Below are 8644 nucleotides of genomic sequence, written 5' to 3'. Positions count from 1 at the left end.
TTTTAAAAAAAAATATATATGTTTTTATCATTATTTATTTATTTATTTGATAGGGAGAGAGAGCACAAGCAGAGGGTGAGGAAGGCAGAGGGTGAGGGAGAAGTAGGCTCCCTGCTGAGTGAGGAGCCTGGTGGGGGACTCAATCCCAGGACCCTGAGATCATGACCTGAACCTGAAGACAGAGGTGTAACCAACTGAACCACTAGGTGCCCCTTGAGTTCTCCCTCTTGTTCTATGATTGAATCTGAGGGAAGACAATTGTGTTGTGTGCTGCCGTTGGAGAGACCTCCAGTCAACAGCGCGTGAAGTACTGAGGTCCTCTGTCCAACAAACCATGAGGAACTGAATCCCACCAAAAACCACATAAGTGAGCCTGGAAGCAGATGCTCCCAGTAATTTCAAGAGAGCCAGAGGCACCCAGCTAAGCAGCACCTGGATTCCTGATCCTCAGAAATGATGAGATAATAAATGTTTGTTGTTTTGAGGCACTAGGTTTGGGGTAAATTGTTACATAGCTAAACATAACTAACACAAAACCAATCACATAACTTTTGAAATGCTAATTTTAAAACACCAAAAGAGAATGGGTGGGGATAAAATTGATACGTTGTAGCTTTCATGGCTATACTATTTATTTTCTTATAGGTTCTTAGGCATTCTAATCACACTGACCAGATTCCCTATTAGTGGTTAATTTCATCCAGTTTATGTGGAGTCTTACCAGTTTTATTCTTAGGGAGTGACCTTTTATACAACTTCTGGATGCATTTAATTATGGACTCCAACAAACTGAGAATACGTCCTGACAACTAAATACTTATTGATTCATTCAAACATAAATTCATTTCATCTACTGGGAACTCAAAAAGGAATACAAAATGGCAGATTAATTCTCTTGGCCTTTTTTTTTTTTTTTTCATGTTCATAGGATAATTGGATGTTGAACTCATTCATTTTTTTAAAAGATTTTATTTATTTATTTGACAGACAGAGATCACAAACAGGCAGAGAGGCAGGCAGAGAGAGAGGAAGGGAAGCAGGCTCCCCGCTGAGCAGAGAGCCCGATGCGGGGCTTGATCCCAGGACCCTGAGATCATGACCCGAGCCAAAGGCCGAGGCTTCAACCCACTGAGCCTCCCAGGTGCCCCAACTCATTCATTTTTTAATAATTTCTTTTAGGGGCGCCTGGGTGGCTCAGTGGGTTGAAGCCTCGGCCTTTGGCTCGGGTCATGATCTCAGGGTCCTGGGATCAAGCCCCGCATCGGGCTCTCTGCTCAGCGGGGAGCCTGCTTCCCTTCCTCTCTCTCTGCCTGCCTCTCTGCCTGTTTGTGATCTCTGTCTGTCGGGTGAATGAATAGAATCTTAAAAAAAAAAAAAAAAAAACTTTCTTTTTTTTTAAATAAAAGGAATAAATGCTCAATGTACAACATTTAGAGAAAACAGAAAAGCAAAAGAGAAGAAAGTAAAAGCCAACTCTGCACGTGCTATTTGAAGAGGACTGCTATTGAGATGGAATGCACTACTGCTTTTAGCTGACATTTGCCTTTTTTCTTCAACATAATAAGACTTTTGGTCGCCATTAAAAGTCTGAATTTTAAACAGCTTCTTGGACTGGTGGCTCTTATCTATCGGCTTGTTCAACTTCAGCACCTGTCTCATCCTAAGTTGTTTTTTTTCAGAACTACTGGCCACCTTCATCATGAAGTCCCATGAGTTTTCCCCATACAGACTCAGGGTTTTCAGCATCTTCACTTTTCAAACAAAGACATTATGGAGTGGAGAAACAGATTGGCAGGCCTCTTCTATGTCTTTTCCAGTGCTGCCTGGAATCAGTTTATTGACCACTTCTTTCAAATCATTTGTTTGCTCCTCTCAGGTCATGATTTCCATCCTCTTCCCCTGGATTTGGCAGAACTGTTGGTGCTTAGTGGAAGAGGTCTTCCAAATCTGATTATTTGAGTTTTTTCTTTTTTTTTTTTTTTTTTTAAAGTTGGCTCCAAGCTCAGCGTGGAGCCCAGTTTGGGGCTCGAACTCATGACCCTGAGATCAACACCTGAGCTGAGATCAAGAGTCCAATCCTTAACTGATTGAGCCACCTAGGCGCCCCTGATAATGGAGATTTTTAGTAAAACCAACAACAGAATAGATAGAGAAAATAACCATTGGTAGTCTTGACATCAACATGGGCTTCAACCTCAGTCTGCCATTTTTGATCATGGAGCACATTTTGTCACTGGTAAAATCCATGCCATGGAAGTTAGTCAGGCAGTTTTTGCCCTAAACATCTTCAGTAATTAGCTTGGATTTTCTAAATGCAACTTCATCGTTCTGCAGATCAGCAAGGCTTACTTCAAAAACTCCACCCTTGAGGCCATCAAATGCAATTTTCATTCCTTGAGTGCTCTAGACTAGTGTTTTTATTTCTTATATTGAACACAGCTGGTGCTTTCACATCATACTATATTTCTAGAAAATGGATTAGCCACTTTCTTCTTGGCAACCTTTTTGCAGCCTTTCATAAAGTGCTTGCTTTTACCTACCACCATAGTGTGGCTCAGACAGCCAAAGGGCTATTTGTCTATCATTTAAAAAACTGGGAAAACACTCTATTCTTGGTTAACTTGCTAACTGATTTCTCTGAAACTCAGTTTCTTTAATGAAATATATCTGAGAGTTTATCTTGATATATCTAATATTTAATAATTTGGTATCACTAACATTTGATATTTGACACCACTTACTAATATTATAAACACTTTACTCAACAACTTTGTGTATATTATCTTATTTAAACTTCACTACACCTTGTGAGTTAAGCACTAATATTACTTCCTTTTTTCAGCTGAGTAAACTAAACCTTAGAGAGGTTAAATAATTTGCCCAAGCCAGGTCACTGAGCTAAGCAGTTTCAAAATAGAGATCCCATCTCATTTTTGTCTGACTACAGAATATAGACTATTCTGCTGTAGTTTCTCCCTCAAACTTTTCCCATAATACTTTTCATAAAAGCAAAATGTCACTTTTTAAAACTTTCATATTTAGGAAAGTTGTCATATTCCAGTTATTAAAAGACTAACCTAATTTACCCATACCTCTGTTCAATTCCTTTGAAAGTTTTTTGAAGTTAGTGTCTCTAGGCAAAAATATTAAGATCTAAAGGAAATATACATGAATAAAATTCTTTCCCTGCTGAAATAAAACAGTGGATGTTACTAGTGATTTGCCTCATTTTGAAACTGGAACTATCATCAGAAAGCCAATTTCTAGTTATATAAAACTACATAATATTGTTTCTGATTATAATTTCTGTAAAGTTATAATCAATTGTTACCGTTGAAAAACTCAAATTTTATCAGCTAAATTTCCTGCTGTTGTATACTTTTATTATAATGAAATAAAGGGCTAATCAATCTGGGAAGAATGAGCAGAGATATACAATCATTACATGTTAGAATGGGAAAAAATTTGGAGGCCTCTTTGCCCATTCTCCTATTTTAGAGAGGAAAAAACTGAGGTCTGGAGAGTTAAATATTTCTAGATCTCTCTTTTTTTTTTAAGATTTTATTTATTTATTTGACATGAGAAACACAGCGAGAGAGGGAACACAAGCAGTGGGAGTGGGAGAGGGACAAGCAGGCTTCCTGCCAAGCTGGGAGCCCGATGTGGGGCTCGATCCCAGGACCTGAGCTGAAGGAAGACACTTAGCGACTGAGCCACCCAGGCACCCTATTTCTAGATCTCTTAAGTTGTCATAGTACACGAAGTATAAGATTAAAGGTGTATAAAAAGTCATTTCATTTGATAATTAAGACAGTCTTGCAAATATATTTAACCAAGTTCCAAAACTGAATCAATAAGAGAAATGGATTAAAAAAATAAAACAAGGGGTACCTGGCTGGCTCAGTTGGAAGAACGTGTGGCTTTTGATATTGGGAGTCATTAATTTGAGCCCCATATTGGGTATGGAGATTATTTAAATAAATAAACTTTAAAAAATAAAATGAAATGAAACAAACAAATGACACCCAAATAACAAAAAGCATAATACCTGGTACATTAAAAAATGTCTAATCAATATTTGTGAATGAGCAAATGAATAAAAAGATTTTATTGCTTTCATTTTTCAAGTTCCCTCATAGTCTTTGAATGCATATTTTATATGCAACAATAATGTGTATATAGAATTTGTTACTTTGCTTTTTGCACTTGAATTATAGTGTCAATATTTTCCCATATCATTATAAAATATGACTATACCCTTTTAAAGTACCTATTGAGTTACAACACTTCTGAGATTCCCAAATGACTGTTAACCAGGGTGAACCTCAAATTGGGAGTCTTCCCTCATTAAGGAATAAAATACAAAAACATATTACTTTAAAAAATTTTACAAAATAATGAAAAAATATCTAACTCTTTCAAAAGGTCATTTCTAAGAATTTGGAGGGCCCTGTGCACTGAAGGGCCCTGAACCTTCATTAGCTTCAGAGTGTACCCTGCCTCTGTTAATAACAGACACCATCTTCACAGTGGTTGTGATACAGCATGAATGTTTTTTCAGAAGTTTACTAAAGTTTTAGAAATGTATATTACGGGGCACCTGGGTGGCTCAGTGGGTTAAAGCCTCTGCCTTCGGCTTGGGTCATGGTCCCAGGGTCCTAGGGTCCTGGGATGGAGCCCTGCATTGGGCTTTCTGCTCAGCAGGGAGCCTGCTTCCACCTCCCTCTCTCTGCCTGCCTCTCTGCCTACTTGTGAACTCTGTCTGTCAAATAAATGGATAAAATCTTTAAAAAAGAAAGAAAGAAAGAAATGTATATCACTTTGATAGTGTTAGAAATTCTTTCTATCCAGCCAATCTGGCATCTATTTCAGGCCCTGTTATAAACTTGGTGGCTTTCAATTATAAGCAATTCTCTTAACTAATTCAGGCCTCAAATTCCTTATCTCAAATTCCTTATCATACAGGCTTAGTATCTATCTTAAAAAGTTACAAATGAAAACAAAGATAAAATACTTGGTACAGTTCCTGACACATAGTAAATGCTCAATAAATATTAACAACTAGGATTATAGCAATAGTTAAAACACTAACCTACTTCCTATCACCATTAAAACTTCCCACATTGGGAGTGCCTGGGTGGCTCAGGTAGTTGGGTGTCTGCTTTCAGCGTGGGTGGGGATCCCAGGGTCCTGGGATTGGTCCTGCCTTGGGCTCCCTGCTTGGCGGGAGGCCTGCTTCTCCCTCTCCCTCTGCTGCTCCCTTTTTTGTGTTCTCGCTCTGTCAAATAAATAAATAAATAAAATCTTTAAGAGAAAAAAACAAAAAACAAAAAACTTCCCACATTGACTATAGGTAAAATAAGCTGTAAAATGGATTTCAAAGGATTGTACAGATTCAATTTTTTATTACTTTAATTTTTTTAAAATGTTATGAAAAGTAATAACTACATAACAGAACACTTGGAAAATAGAGAAAAGGGGGACAAAAGCATCCGTAATTTTACCAGACTTGTTATAGTTTCCTGTTGTGTTTTTCTCCTTAATGCAGATGCTATTTAAAAAATGTCTGAAATAGGGGCGCCTGGGTAGTTCAGTGGGTTAGGGCCTCTGCCTTCGGCTGAGGTCATGATCCCAGGGTCCTGGGATAGAGCCCAGCATCATCGGGCTCTCTGCTCAGCGGGGAGCCTGCTTCCCCCTGTCTTTCTGCCTGCCTCTCTGCCTGCTTGTGATCTCTGTCTGTCAAATAAATAAATAAATAAAATCTTTAAAAAGAAATGCTTGAAATAAGAATACCCAATTATTCTCTTTTCACAGAGGTTTGATATTATGGCATCATTGTTTTCAAATACATGGCACATTTCAAACATTTTATATAAAACTTTTAGAAAAATCAGATGGAAGAAAAGGTACATATTCTCATCCTGTATTTCCATACTTATTTTTTTTTAAAGATTTTTTATTTGTTTATTTGACAGAGAGAGATCACAAGCAGGCAGAGAGGCAGGCAGAGAGAGAGAGGAGGAAGCAGGCTCTCCGCCGAGCAGAGAGCCCGATGCGGGGCTCGATCCCAGGACCCTGAGATCATGACCTGAGCCGAAGGCAGCGGCTTAACCCGCTGAGCCACCCAGGCGCCCCTCCATACTTATTTTTAAATATTCATGTTTTTACAAGGTTATGGTGGTAGCATACACAGAATTTAATATTCTGCATTTTTTCTTATGTCATATCACAAGCCTTTCTCCATGCTGCTACATGCTACTAAGGCAACATTCATAGTAACTAAAGCACCTGAAGCCAAATTTCCTAAAATTCATTCAACTGTATGTGAAGAAAGTAAGGTAGGCTAAGGTGTGGTAAGTCAGAAACTCAGAGTAAATGCTTTTGGTTTGCCTGCAACTGTAATGTAGAAAAGGGAGAAACAGAAGTTAGAACTCAGGAATTCTTGCCTTCCAACTAAATGTCTAAGTCAGGAAAGGAATCTAAAACCCTATCAACATAATTCTAACTTGTACATACACTTTTATTTCTTTTTCAGTAGATGAGAAAATGACGGAATACTACTCAATGGGAAAGACTTATTCGTCACAATGTTATTATTGGGGTTTAAGTTCTCAAAATCAGGTAAATGTACTCCCCATCACACCCTAAATGGGTCTTTCTTCAAATTTTAGCAAGGTGACACAAATCCTTCACTATAAAGAACAAGCCAATATCTGGTCATGGTTGTCTGAATTCCCCGACATACGCTGTTGCAAAAAGGTTTTTACCTTTTAATTCTGCTTTTGTGTTGATATTCACTAATTTCAGAGCACAGATTTTTCCCTTAAAGCTTCTTTGTTCCTTTAATATTGTCCTGCCATAATAAATCCAGCCATTTTATTTATTTATTTATTTATTTATTTGGGATGTTTATTTATTTATTTTCCAAAAGATTTTATTTATTTATTTGTGAGAGAGAGACACAGTGAGAGAGGGAATACAAGCAGGGGGGAGTGGGAGAGGGAAAAGCAGGCTTCCCACTGAGCAGGGAGCACTATCCCAGGACCAGGGATCATGACCAGAGCCAAAAGCAGACGCCTAAGGAATGAGACACCCAGGCACCCCAGAGTTTTATTTTTAAATAATCTTCACACCCAGTGTGGGGCTCAAGCTCACAACCTAAGGTAAAGTGTCACATGTCACTGACAGAGCCAGCCAGGTACTCCTGGAGCCACATTTTAAAAACTGTAAAATATACACTGAGGAAACAATCTGTAGGTCCATTGCCAAATGAATGGATAAACAATATGGGTCATATACATAAAATGGACTATCATTCAGCTTTAAAACTGAAGGAAAATTTGATACATACTACAATACAGTGAACCTGGAAGATGGGTTAAGTGAAATAAGCCAGACACAAAAGATTAGATATTGTATTGTTTGACTAGTATGAGGTATCACAGAGACAGAAAAGAAAATATTGGTTAAAAGGGAATGTGGGGAAGGAGAAAAGGGGAATTATGGTTTAATGGGTGCAGAGTTTCAGTTTGGGATGTAGAAGTCCTGGAGAGGCACAGTGGTGATGGTTGCACAACAATGTGAATGTACTTACTGCCACCGAACTGTATACTTAAAAATTGTAAATTAAAAAAAATCCCCCTAATGTAACATATACTGAAAATAGTGTAATATATATATACATACTCGGTTTAAGAAGTAATTCTAAAGCAAATACATGTGTCATTACTATCTAGCTCAAGAAATAAAATATTATCAAAGGGTACCCCTGTGCCCCTCCCCAACACAACCCTTCTCTTCCTTCCTGAGTAATCACTCTCACTCACAATGTTCCTAACATTTGCTTTTAAAAAATCAGGCTGTGATGTGATAATGCAAGATAAATTAAACCAACATTACAAGAGCAAGAGTATTTAAATTCCATTATTTTCCATACATGCAAAAAAATTTCTTTAACTTAGTAACTTTTAAAGTGCCCTTTCGCTCTTGAAACTTCATATTCTACAATTTATCTTGGTTCTATAGTTGACCTCACCTGGGTTAATAACAACAACAACAGCAACAACAACAACTCAACAACAACAAAATACTTCACTGTAGATTGTAGATTTTCATTCCTCCCGCTCTCCCTTGCCTCCAACTACAAAGAAACAATGATTTAAACCCTTTGTGCCCTCTTAGAAAATTACACAGATACCCCATTGTGGAACCCTATAATCCCTTCGTGGAAAGGAAGAGATTAGCATATGAATACAAAGCAAAATGAATCCAGAATACAAAATGATCTACGGGATTGTGAAGCGCTTGTGTTCTTTAAAAAAAAAATGTATTTATTTCCTCTTTTTGTATTGCCCCTTTAGTGGTCTCAGGGTTAAGGGAACTGAGCTTCTCCTCTGGTTACCCGGAAAAGGGTTAAAAAAAAAAAAAAGCCAACAGATTCTTGGAGGTGCAAAACCCAACAGATGGCTCCCCGAGCCAGTGGAATTGCCAGTGGAATCGACAGTGGAATCTGCTACACTCGACGTGAGTTTGCTTGCGGGTAAAGAGTGTAGAAAGTGCTGTTCGCAGACTGCGCGGTGAAGGAGAGAAAGCGACAGAAGAGAGAGCCATAGTGCTGACGTTGAAGGCCCGGCCCTGTGAGGTT

General features: G+C 38.2%; 1 pseudogene; it reads right to left on the bottom strand.

The window, feature by feature from the left end:
• Positions 1-1594: 1594 nt before the first annotated feature.
• On the bottom strand, positions 1595-2546 carry LOC125087589 (40S ribosomal protein S3a-like; annotated as a pseudogene).
• Between the last annotated feature and the right edge of the window lie 6098 nt (positions 2547-8644).

This window comes from Lutra lutra, chromosome 16 (assembly GCF_902655055.1).
Source record: "Lutra lutra chromosome 16, mLutLut1.2, whole genome shotgun sequence".
Taxonomy (NCBI): domain Eukaryota; kingdom Metazoa; phylum Chordata; class Mammalia; order Carnivora; family Mustelidae; genus Lutra; species Lutra lutra.
The sequence above is the reverse complement of the archived record's forward strand: the minus strand, read 5'-3'. Positions and strand labels throughout refer to the sequence as shown.